A 13331-nucleotide genomic window follows, 5' to 3' on the forward strand; every position below is an offset into this window, starting at 1 on the left:
AAAGGGGGAGAAGAAAAAGCTAAAATAAGGGTTTTTTTTAAAAATGCACTTTTCAGTCGAGACAGAACTACAGGGCTTACAACTGTTTGCTATTCATGGGGATATGAGACATTCAAGGCATTTTATCCTGTAAAGGATAAGGAATCTTATTAAAGAATCTTATCACATCCCATTCCTGTAAGCATTTGCTGATTTTTTACAGCTTGGCATATTCAGGTTAGGAAAAAATTTACATTTGTTGGCCATGTCCATACTTGAAAGATGCATATTCTTTGCAAGGCAATCAGCAATGCTCCTCAAAATTACCAGTAACACCAGAACATTCTACAGTCTAAAACTGAGCATTACCAAAATGTAAAACACCTCAATCCTGCTCCATTCTTTTCTTTAAAATCTTGCCGATGAAGATAAAATGCATCTCAAGCTTAAATTACTTCATTACATTTTAATACAGTCTTATAAATACAAGAGAGCTGCTCTGAAAATAATGCCTCCTATTATATTCTGTTGGTGGCCTCTGATATATTATCAGAGGTGGATGTTGGTGGTATGGCAGTAGCTGCTGAGCCTTCCCACCACTATTCCATTACACGCTGTTGCTGTGTGGCAGCTGGCAGCAGAGAGGCAGTCTGACAGAATGGCTTCAGACATGGAAGTGCATATGAAGAAAAGGTGTGTCACTGAATTTCTCCATGTGGAAATAACTGCACCCACTGATGTTTGCTGAATGTTTATGGAAACCAAGCAGTGAATGTGGGCACAGTGAGGCACTGGGTGATGCATTTCAGCAGTGACAGCTGTGGCAGTGGTTCACTTCCACTGGTGCAGATTTATACGAGAGCAGCAAGCAGGCTCTTATTCATTGCTGGCAAAAAAACCCATAACATATGGTGGTGACTATGTTGAAAAACAGTGTTTTATAGCTGAGAATTTGCTCTATCAAATAGTGTTACTCTATTCTTTCAATCTGAGGCAGTTTCCATGGAAATAAATAGGAGGCATTACTTTTGGAGCAAGCTACTTAGATAGATAAAAGCCAAGTATTCTTCTGAAATTGATCTCCTGTATGCATATAATAATTTAGACTCATAGCAAGATGCTTCAATAAAACTAGGACTAAACCAAAATAGTTTATAACACGGAGAAGGGTATTGTTAATGCTAAAATCATCACGTATTCAGAAGTGGTTCTCTTACATCTTGAGACATGTAAAATATTCTTGGAGAAAATAACATATTAAAAAAAAATTAATTGCAGGTAAGGATTAAATTATGATTTATTACTTGTCAATTCCTTGTAAGGTAAAAACATTACTATTAGTTACCAAATTTTCTATGTTACTATGCTTTTCTAAAGCTTCTACGTTCTACTGCATTTCCACTGAATTCCAGGTGCCAATTCCACGTTTCTAAAACAATTTTCTTCAAAACATTTACAGAAGCTGCAGGAAATCCAATCGTTACAGCTGGTGACCAAGTATGAAAAGAGATTACTGCTTTATATACACATTGCAGATTGTATGCAAAAGACTGTAAATAGACCCAGTACATCTGTTATGGATAAGTCACTATTTGTCTCAGTTTTTTCCTCCCTATATATTCCAACACTGAGTGACTCAGTAAGCACAAATAAGCCATTTTCCAGAATGATGGAGAAAGATGTTTGTCAAACAGCAATCTCCGTGTTGAGCATTGCATTGAGCTCAGTTCCAGAGCATTCCTCACTGGAAGACATACAATATAAGATTCTGACTGAAGGATCTTCCTGCTCCTGCAAGAATTCAAACTAAAGCAGAGTGGAGATTTACAATCAGAAATGCCAAAGCAGGGAAAAGGAAATAACTGTCATATACCATGGATATAGGAAAATCAATAGATAGTTGGAGAAAAAAGAAAGAGAGTCATCCAAAAAGGGACACAATGACTCCTATGAAATACTCAACTGATAAGTTATTGCAAAATAACCACAAAGAGCTCACACACAGGAGGCTCATCAAAGTTGTTCTTAGGAGTTGCAATGACTTACATATCTCCTTTGTTGCGCTGCCAAATGCAGACAGCTCAAGTGGACTGGTGAAGTAGGAAAGCTGTATCACAAACAGGGCATACCAAGTAAAATCACTTCTCTGTTACCTTCTAATCCAGATGAAAGTGACCAGTTTTCATCATTCTGTAGGATCTTGTCTATTTCAATTGCTCCGTAAATTATTCAGACTTGTTTCAAGAATAAATTTACACATTTGAAGTGTGTAAAAATAATTTGAAATTAACTTCCAGGGATCACAAATGCAAGTTCAAATCTGTATTAGCAATATTTATAACTACGATGAAAAGACTGAAAATTTGGAAGCATAAACAGAATTATGAACCAAAAGCAGACAAAGGATAGTGCATTCAAACATAGCACAGAGAAAGAGCGCAAACACCAGTTAACACAGATATGTGTAGCCCCAGCACTTATACAATTTGCCAGGTTTCTGGACTTCATCTTTTAAAAAATTTCAAATGTTTGTTTTTCAGTGTCATTACTCACCAACACTTCCTATATGCAATTGACTTTAATGATCACTGAAGGCACCTCAACTCTATGGCAACCTTGTTGCCTTTCAGCATTCAAGGTTGTAAGAAGGAATAGAGACACACCCAACTACACAGAAAGGTCTTCTGTAAGGCAGTCAGCCCATTTCTCCTTCAGTTATTCTGACAAAGATTGCAAACATATAATCTCCATTACAGAAAGCAATATATACGAAGCGAGTAAAGACAGCACTGATACACAGTGAATACATACTTGAAGCATCATATTTGGACCACGCTGCATACAGTTGTCTCTGTTCAAGTAGCAAGAGCATACTGCAGCTTGGCTATTTAGAAGTGGAGGCTTATCCATGGACAACTATCCTGTGGTGCCAAGATGCTGATATCAAGTGCTAACATTTGTAGGTTGTGGCAAGTTCTCTAGGTTTTCCTGTCACCACAACAGTATTATACGTTTCCTGTGTGGAGTACATTACTGAATACCTCATTAAAGGTAAATATTGCTTCCTGCATTCAACTTGCTCTTCTAACTACAAACATCATAAATTTGTCCTACTACCAAAAATTCTTCTTTAACATTTTTCCCCCCTATTTCTTTGTAAGATTCATCCAAGCATCTGCTCTCTTGTTAATTTCTCACGTATGCAGGGGGAAAAAAAATCAATACATTTTCTAATGTATTTGCAACATGTACAAACAACAGTGAGGTTGAGTGTGTTATTCCTGTTAATATATGCATTTTTTTTTCCAGCAGTTTACTCAATAGCAGCCATCCCAATCAACATATTTGTCACGCTAGGACTTGTTGCAATGTTTGCTACGAAGAAACAACTCTGGGAAAAGAAAGACTTCGCAGAACCTGCTGGCAAGATGAAAAAATTAATGCTGTTTCTGCTATTAAAAAATAAATAAAAATAAAAACAAAAAGCCTGTAATAAGAACATCAAGCTACAGGCAATCTACAGGCTCTGTACAAAATTCATCTAATTTAAAATAACAATCAATCATACAAAATGTACACCCCTTACACTGCAAGCAGGTGCTACTGAAGTCCTATTTCTGCTATGGGCCGGAGAAACTTCGGTTACAAAGGAAAGGCTTTTCTACTCTGATACTTCTCTGAAGGGGCAAGATTGGAAAGCAACAAATGAACCTCAGTGGAAAGGCTTTGTGTCCATTAGCCACACATCTGTAAGTGTAGAGATAGATATGCAACTATTATAGGATCCCCAGAAAGATTTATCACCAAAGTCAGTCCTGCGAATCCATCTGTCCTCCAGAAATAGACATTCAAAATGCCTCTCTGAGGAACTTATTCACATTAGCCATCCCAGCTGAGATTCTCAGCCCAAAGAGCTCCTTCGTGGCTGGGCCACTGACAGCAGCAAATTCATCCCTATCACATGGCTCACAGCAGTCTTACACCAAGTGTGATCATTTAGATTCTTTCTCTCCAAAGCAAAACAATTGCTGAAGTTCTGAAGTTCTGAAGAAGTATTTGAAGAACATGCAAAATATAATGTTTATTGCAAAAATAGTATTAAAGAGCATATCAATGTTTGCTGTAAACATCTGAAAGAATTTTTGCTTCCTAGATGAAAGTTCCTAAAAAAAAATAAAATAATAAAAAAAAAAACAAGGGAAAAAGAAAAGACACACACACCACCTCTCCCCTCCATTCTTATCAAGAAATTCAATTGATGACACTCAACTGGGCTCCGTCTCTCAAAAAGGGAATACCATACAACTTGTCAAAGCCCTAAGGACCTTCTCACTATTTCTGTTGTTTATGCCTCCACACTTTGTGCAGTTGTAAATGTTCTACAGTGCTGGATGCTGTAAAGTACACGCAGTACAATATAATTTCTGTCTTGACAAGCTCATACTATCCTTGCAAACAAGACAGAACAAGTTACAATGAAAAGAGGAAAGATACAGTGCAGATGACAGCAAGATGATGATGATAAGACCTACATACAAACACAGAAATAAAAAAAAAAAGTGGCTCTAAGATAGCTCTAAGAATCTTTCCTCTTTATAAGCAGATAATTTAGCTTATTTCCAGTTGTCATTCAGCATTGCCTTCAATGAGTGGCTTATTTCTCACAGGCATCCCATCTGTCCCATTTCCAGCCCTTCCCTTCTGCCTCTTCCATTCCCCAAGGGTATGGAGACCATTTTAAACAAGAGGACATTGTTTCCCCTACAGATTCATCTAGGTATCATAACGTAGAAGTACAAGACTAAACAAGTTGGTGTCAGTGCTATTGCCAGATCAAGCCAAAAGAGCAGTATCACAGTAGCCCCTAAGGAGCGAGCTGAACAAATGGTCCTAGCCGACCTAGGGAGCAGGACAAAATGAGGTGCCTTCTTTACTGTAAGCTAATACTTCTCAGAAGTTTCTATCCAATAATCTCAAGCTATACAGTGCTACCAATCCCATTACTCTGAACTAAATAAAGCGTTCCCCTGTGTAAAATAGTGCTCTACACAGTGCAGACCTGCATTTTAACTAAAAATCTATTCTAAAGGACCTAAATGCAGTATCTAACCAGCATTTCCAATGAACAAGCACTTTGTAGATGACTGTCATCAGAAAGCACACAAATGTGAACAAGATCAGTATGCACAGAGCCCAATGGAAGTAGTGATGCATCTGCAAGCAAACAGTAAGATGTCTTTCTCAATCATCCTGCAATTGGCACATGGACAGGAAAACATTTCGCCATAAACAAAGGAAAACAAGAAGTGTTCTGAGAGAAGTACATTAAAACCAAAACCAAAAACAAAAACAACAACAACAACAAAAAAAAGACAACACCAAAACCTTTTAGAAGAGCACTGGACAGAGTAGGGTATCTACCTGCAAACTGGGAGAGAAAGTTTCAAGCAAACTGCTACCATAGAAGAAAAAAACAAAAATTACTAATCGAAAGTCTTTTGGTCAAGGACAGTTTTTTCCTGTTTCTTCCAGCTAAAGTGAAGTAAACACACAGCTTCCCTTTAAGATCCCAGAAAATTTAAAGTAGGACACAACGCACATTCCCACTGAATGATCAAATGCATTAGCACAGGGGCCCTCTTTTTCTTCAGTACAGGAACAATCAAGAAAACAGGATGATAAATAATGCATAGGAAGAACATGTCCCTTTAAGATATGCTGGCGCAGAATTTAGGTTGGAAGAAGTAAAGCAGCATTAGTCTGTAATTACACAAAGGGCTTTCAAGAGTCTGCATTTCATGGAGATTCAAAAGCAAAGCAGAGATTTCTTGGGTTTTCAATGAAAAAACACCAGTAGCATTTCAGCAAATCTATAAAATCCAAACCAGTCCTGAGAGAGGCACAATTTTACTCTTTTAGGTAAAAGAAGCAGATTAATTGGCAGAAGGGTGACTGAGCCCTATTCTTGTAAGAGTCAGGAGTGAGTCAGATGAGAGAAGCCTCAAAGAACTCCCAAGATTGAAAGCAGATGTCCACATGATTGGGACAAATGAACAACTGAATAAAGTGAGAGAAAAAAAGTATCCTTGATGGCTAAAAATATTCTGGAAGGAGAGCTGTAAGGATGAGGGTCAGCCCTCTGCAATCAGCAATCTTAGTGCTTGGCTATGGATAGCAGTGGAATACATAACTGGCTTCATTTCCTGAACTAGGAACAACTTATTGCCTGCAAAACACTTCCAGCTTGATCCATACATAGAGAGATGTATGACCACATAGTTTTTCAACTCTGAAATGTCACTCAGATAAGCTAAATCCCAACAAAATGAATCTAAGCTAAATCCCAACAAAATGAATCTTTTCTTAATGATCACCTATAAAATAGCTGTCATAACTGTACAATGCTTTCAAGTGACTCATGGTAAGGCAGGGCACTGCAGTCCATGATAGAGACATGATAGATAGCCACGATCATCCCTCTGTGATGAATCCAGTCAGAGGGGTGCATGGACACTGCTACTGTACAATGTACCCACTAAAAAGAGTTAATCTGTAGAATCCATACTTGACACAAACTTCATTATCTTGGCAAAGCAACAGAAGTTGTGTTACTTTATCCCACACACAGTTTAAAAAAAATTACTTATGTGGGTCTACATGCTAGCTTGCTGAATTCTGGGCTTAGTCTCTAATTGTAAGTAAACACAAGCAAGGAATGAACAATATAAAGAAATCAGACACCCCAACAAGTCCCTTTATCTTAAATCCAAATAGCATGCTTCTAAATATGGGCATGCCAACCCTCTTCCATAGAATAACATGGAAAAAGCAAAACATTGGAACAGTGCACATAAACCTTAGGAATCTCACAAGTTATCTTTGAGTACTAAGGTATTAAGATTAAAGATACAAGTCAAGTTGATTTGCTTGACAGAGCAGTAGAAGCCATGGAGTTCTCAAAGCACAGCCTGAGCAAACTCTGACAGTCAGGTAGACAAGTACAGTTCCACTGGGCAGTAAGAGCTTAACACTCAACTCAGGAAAACTTCCTGTTCTATCTACGTCTATATTTCTGATCATTTATTCTTCATTTCAAAGAAAGCTTCATACACTTCACATGCTAAGAGCTTCACAGCTCTCAGAATTACTAAGGCTGTTTGTGCTTTGGGTCTTGGACACAATGCCATCTGCTAAATTCCACCCATATCATAAAGGAAAAAATGAGTGATCAGTTCTTTATTACTTGTGAAACAAACAAACAAATGTAGTCTATTCCCATCTTTCAGGAAATAAGAAGCTCTGTGGAATATTCAGTGTGAATGGAGCTGTTTTAGAAATTCATGTATTTGAGAGTAACTGGGAAAACAACAACCTCAGTCCATCACAGGGTTGTGCTCTATGCTCACAGTTCTGTTTGTTACAGTGATCTTGTATTACTACTTATTCTTTCAGAAGCAGAGCAGGAATAGGAAGTAAAAATGGTTATCAGGCCGTGATGAAGGAAGAAATACTGCAGAGAAGTGTGGGCAGTTTCAAGTAAGCATGGAAGACTTCTCTGACCACTATTTAACTTCTGAAGTATATATGCACAAAGGTTTAGAAAACATCTCGAGGTGTCAACTTGAAAGCAGATGTAAACCAAATCCAGTCTGGATAGATGCCTGAACAACAATTCCAACTGAGTATTGCAGAGCCACCTTGCTTTCAATCCTGGTAAACAAGCCCTGATGTGGATGAAGAGCCGTGCTCTTCATCTTCAAGCACTTGTTTACTATTTGTTCAGCTGATTAATCTCAGTATTACTTCTGTGGAAAGTCACCTGCATCAGATGGAGCATCATGATTCCCAGTCATATCAAGTACATGAGATTGTATCTTCATTTGTCCCCAACAACTACTGCCAGTGATTAGTTCTCTACAACCATCACTTAATAATGACTACTAGCACTGCAACTTGCTCACATCGTGGAAGTGTACTGTTTATTTTTTTGTGCAATAAGGGTTGCATTCCAGATATTATGCATTGATTTTTATTTTTTAATCTTTATATCTTGGTAGTCTACAGAAAGGGAATGCACTTTGAGTTCAGGCTACTCTGTAGACAAGATCTTTACTATACTTACATATATATATATATATGTATACGTACACACATATATACATATAGGTACACTATACATACACATAAATATCCCTGTAAAACTCACATAGTACCAAATATTTTATCTATTCTAAAATAGATTTTGAAGATCTAGATCTTTAAAAGATGTAAAAATAGATATTTTAAAGTCAGTTTTTACTCCAGTTATAGCTACAGAGTAAGATTAACAGTAGAACTAGACAATCTCAGTTAGATGTTTGATTCTTTTTAATTCTACAGAATAAAGGCATTTATACAGAAAAGTGTTGCATTATGTAATTGGGATGATTTCTTTAAAGCCAAAGCTGAGTTATCAAGCTGAATGCTTTAATAGAATGTCTCTTGCTCCCCCACAACCTGCGTAAGTCCTTAAAAATGAAAATAATTATTAGCACAGATAATCTTTTCTTACTAATTTGTTGAGAGCAAAATAGCTAAGGTAGTGCTAAAAAACATATTTCCTTGTTACAGTGCCATCTACCTAAAAGATCTGTTATATAAACAGATGTAGCAAGGTGGCCCATATCTTACTTCCTCTGCCAAGCATGGTCAAATCCACACTGGCTTCGAGCAGTTTATTACTCTGTCTCAGTATAAAAATTTATGGAAAAAAAAAAAGACTTTAGTAATTTCCATTCAGATTTACTGCATAATTTATTTTAGTTACTAATTTACCAGAGAGAATCTCAGATATCTCTAAGTTTAAAATATGCATGGGGCTGGAAAATATAACCTAAGTTGTCCAGACAGTTCAAGTAGGAAGCTAGATCTCATTTGGAGGTTGGATGATCCATTTGATCACACTTCAGTAAAAAACGAAAAAATAAACCAAAAACACCCTGGTCAGCCTAGAAAGCAAGCTGCTCCTGTCCACTGAAATCTTCTTCCACAGCTGCAGTACAGAGATTTCTGTGAAATGCTCTGCACAGTCATTAGCATCAAGAAAAATTTAACAGGAAAAGAAGCAAACAAGCAGATTTTTAAATGGGCATAAGAAGACAGACTGAAGCATACCAACTGCAAGCACACCCATTACCAACAGATTTTTTAATGAAGCTAACGGAAGACTTTAAAACCTTGTGTAAGACATCAAGTTGGCAAAACATGCAGTGATTGGCCGAGTCAACATCAACAGCACTGGAAATCAGTACACAGTTTCAATTCCCCCCTCCAAAAAAAGAAACAAAAGCAACAACTTCCCAAATTAGTAGGAAAAGATTATCTGTGCTAATAATTATTTTCATTTTAAAGGATTTAGGCAGGTTGCAGGAGAGCGAGAGATATTCTATTAAAGCATTCAGCACGATAACAATTACACAAGGGGACAAAACAGTTTGAATCCAAACAGAAAAAGAAAGAATAAGCACTGCTGAAACCAGAAACAATCCCTGCTTTTGAAACTGGCTAACAGCTCTGATGAAGCCAAGCAGGGTTTGCTTTTCTATATGCTTTTAAAGGCTTCATTTCCCAAAGTGGCTGCTTCACATGAATGTAACAGAGGTACCAAACTGAACGAAAACCCATGCACGTTTCTGAGACGTACTCAGGCAGCCCTTGGCTAACCCAGTGAAATCTAGCATTCACAACATAATCAGCATGTGTCCAGCTCCATTCTCCATGTACCCTGTCTGTTTCCAAAAGCCTCTCTCAGGCTGGCCCTATTGGCAGTGTCGTGATGTACTTACTATTCAGTGAAGAACCTGGCAATGCCATACTGACTAATATCTTCTCTGTTCTCCAGCAGCTGGCTCACTGCATCCTCCATGTACGTGAGGACATGCCTTTGAGCTGCAAATAAAAGACAGTAAGAGACAGAAATTAGAATACAAGGGGCCTGCAAAGCCCAGAGCCAGACTAGCCTTGTTGGGGCCTTACAAAACAAGCCAATGAGCATTTGCACCCTCATTTAGAGAGCAGAGGTTTCATTCCCTCAGATTCAGATAGCAGAACTACTCCTGACCTAAATCCTGCTGTCTTTCCTGGCTACACAGTTAGTCATTAACAGCGTGGACCCTTTTTCAAATCCTTTGAGATTCTACAAGTGAAGGAAGAAGAGATAGAGCTGTGAGACTGCTATGCTGGAAAATGCTTATCCAAGAAGAAGTCTTCATCTCTTCTGAGTCCCAGCCATCTTTCATATATAAATCGCCAATGCTAGATCAATGAGGCTGTTGTAGAGATGTAGGTGTTCCCTGCCCCTCCCTGCTTACCAAAGCCAAGTAGCTTTAAGGTTGTTCTGTAAAGTTTTTTTCCTAAAGGTGCACATAAAAGTACATCCCTTGACACACAAGCATCAATGAATGTTCTTGGAGTGGCAGGTAGGGAACAGGTCTCATTGCCAGGAGAGATATATACTGCTCAACAGCCAGTCCCAAGTAACTGCCTAGACCAAACCTGAGGAGGTTTCAGAAGAGGCAGATCTGCCAATACCCAATCACACTAGTAAGTCTTCTGAGTAAGACTGTACAAGGCAAACTATTTTGCTGCTTCTGCAGGGGGCAGACTGCAAAAATCAAGGATTTGCCAGGAAGGAAACAGTACAGATTTGCCACTGAGTGCCTTTGATGTTCTTGGCTGGAAATCAACTCGGAGGAACAAAGATCTGAGTCTGGCATGATGCACCAGCTAGCAAGCAGTAGACTTTCCAAACCTACAAGTTCAACAATCAGAAAACAAGTCACAACGAACCCAGGAAAATTGTTCCTAACCTGGAAAGCATACAAGCCCTGTTCCCAAAGCACACACCTCCATCCTAAACACGTATGGTACTGCACCTTTGCAAGTAGTGTCGTGTCCTAAAAAGAGCAGGAGAAAACCCTTAGGGGATATAGGAAAGGCGAAGGCTGTTCTTGCTCCTTGCCAATCTGTTCCAGACTTGGCAGCATCATTCCCCTCAACTAGCAACTGGCCAACCACAGACCCACATCAATATTCTTCAAACCATTTTAATTTGTGCTTAACATCCTGGTAGGCATCAAGCCTGTGCCACTTGATACACAACATGGAAGTCCCTTTCATCTTAGTGTGTGGCAGGTGGGCTTCAAGAGAGGCCCGGAAATGATTATTCCCAGTGGATACAGTGATTAAAAGTATGTATGAACATTGATTGCTATCAGGGGATTTCTCTGACTAGAACACTTCTTAGGACAATGGTAAATTTGGTTAAGCACACCCTGGAAAACACCTTGCAGCTGATAGCAAAATGGTGAGCCAAAGGTTCAAAGATATTATCTGGCACTAAAAGATACAGGGCGTAGCTTTATTTAATTATTTTAATGCAAAGGAATAAATTTAATTTATGTGAGTGATTAAAGAAAAATAGCTCTGCGCACCTGTGTCCCCCGAGGGAGGAATGAGTCGTGCAGCTCAGTCACAGTCTTAAGATAACAGCAGCCGGGTAACTATTTCAGCCCATCCTTCTTCCCTCTTCATTATGTAGCCCATCTTGCACCCAGAAACATCTTCCCAGGCCCCTCTAGAGCTGTCAGCAGTACCAGATTAAGACAGGAAACCACAGTAGCAAAGAGGCTTCCACTTCTCTCAGTCCACAATATGTTCCTACTCAACTGCAAAACCATTTTCTAAACTTTGTGGTATACACTCCCTGCTGTAGAAGAGCCTCTATCAGTGAAACACATATTTTTGCTATTCCACTTCTTTAGAGTCGGTAACCTCTCCCCCAAAAGCCTAAAGAGGTAAACAGGCACAGTCCCCACAGTGCTACATATCACAGTAAGACTGACCTCTCTAACAAATACCTTTGAGTCTGCTCCTGAAGAATTAATAAACATTCAACACAGAATTTCAGACATTTCTGACACCCTTAAAATTGTACACAAATATGTATGGCTCACTGATGAATACTGTCACTGGAAAATGGACATTTGTTAAACTTTTTGCTGCATGGTCTCAGGATCCTGGCAAAGATTCTCTCTCCTTATTTCCCAAAAGGCCCATAGGGAAGTGGGGGAGGGAAGAAGACTATGAACAGGGAAGCTAAAAAAAAATAGCACTTGCAATCTACTTAAGAATCCTCTCTCCTTGACTCTTCAACTGCTGGGCTGTTTCCCAGGTAGCGTGGTTCACACTGCCAAATCAAATCCCAGCTCTGGCTTCCTGTTTTCTGGCTGCTGAGATCACAGAGTGGTACAAGCAGTATGTTTTGTAGCCCAACCAACTCTATCCTACACAGAAAAGTCATAGAAAAAAATTAATTTATGGACAGGTTCTAGCAGGCCAGAGAGACAAAATGAAATGCCAGGGGTCTAGTTATAGCAAAACATTAGTGCCATAATTTATACAAAGGGTACTTTCCATAACAAATATTGGAACTATACGGCAACATTACCTATTTATGTAAGTGCAAAGTTAAAAATACACAGGGTCCAATGCAAAATAAACATGATGATTCATAGGTTTTAATACTGTCTCAAACTCTTTGAAAATTCAGGGAGTTAATTTTGTATTGGTACAGATGCTGCTCCTATTTTTTAGGCCAATTTGGCAATAAAGCAACAAGTCCAAATCAGAATGGAAAGCTCAAATGCTCACGGAATACTACAATTACAACCTGACCTCTCTATTCATTGTCCTTCTGGTAGAATTCCAGTTAACTGTAGCTTCCACACACATTTTCCTCATCATTTATTATTTACAGCTTATTCCACCTACGGCTCTCCTCCCTACTCATACAAAATCCTCCAAGCTAATAGACCATGCAACATCTTTACTAAACTCGAAATCCCATGCAACTACCCCAAAATGGAACCAAACATGCCTGCCACACATATTCAGTAGGTACCCCTTCTTGTTGTCAGACCTAAACCCTGCCAGGCACCCCTCACAGAGAGATAGAACAGCATGAAGTTCAGAGGACTGTCTTCTGGCAGCCAATGATATGATGTTAAGTAGGTATCTAAGATACTTAATTCCTATCATGAAACCAGCTGTATAGGGCTGCTGAATCACGGCCTGAACCTTTGATTGATCACCTGAGGTGAGCAATGAGTCAGCCATGGGAGCACAGGTGAAGGCAATTCACCTGTGCTGCAGGAAGGGGTGGAGCCTGGCTCCACCTCTCCTAGACCCATTTAAGAGCTGACTGCCAGTGGGGAAGAATCTCTCTGGAGATCCGCTCCATCAGGAGTTCATCTCGTGAGCCCAGGACAAGGTGAGTGACTTTCTCTCATTTCTCAAATATAAATTATATTAGC

Source organism: Meleagris gallopavo, chromosome 5 (assembly GCF_000146605.3).
Source record: "Meleagris gallopavo isolate NT-WF06-2002-E0010 breed Aviagen turkey brand Nicholas breeding stock chromosome 5, Turkey_5.1, whole genome shotgun sequence".
In the NCBI taxonomy this organism is placed as follows: Eukaryota; Metazoa; Chordata; class Aves; order Galliformes; family Phasianidae; genus Meleagris; species Meleagris gallopavo.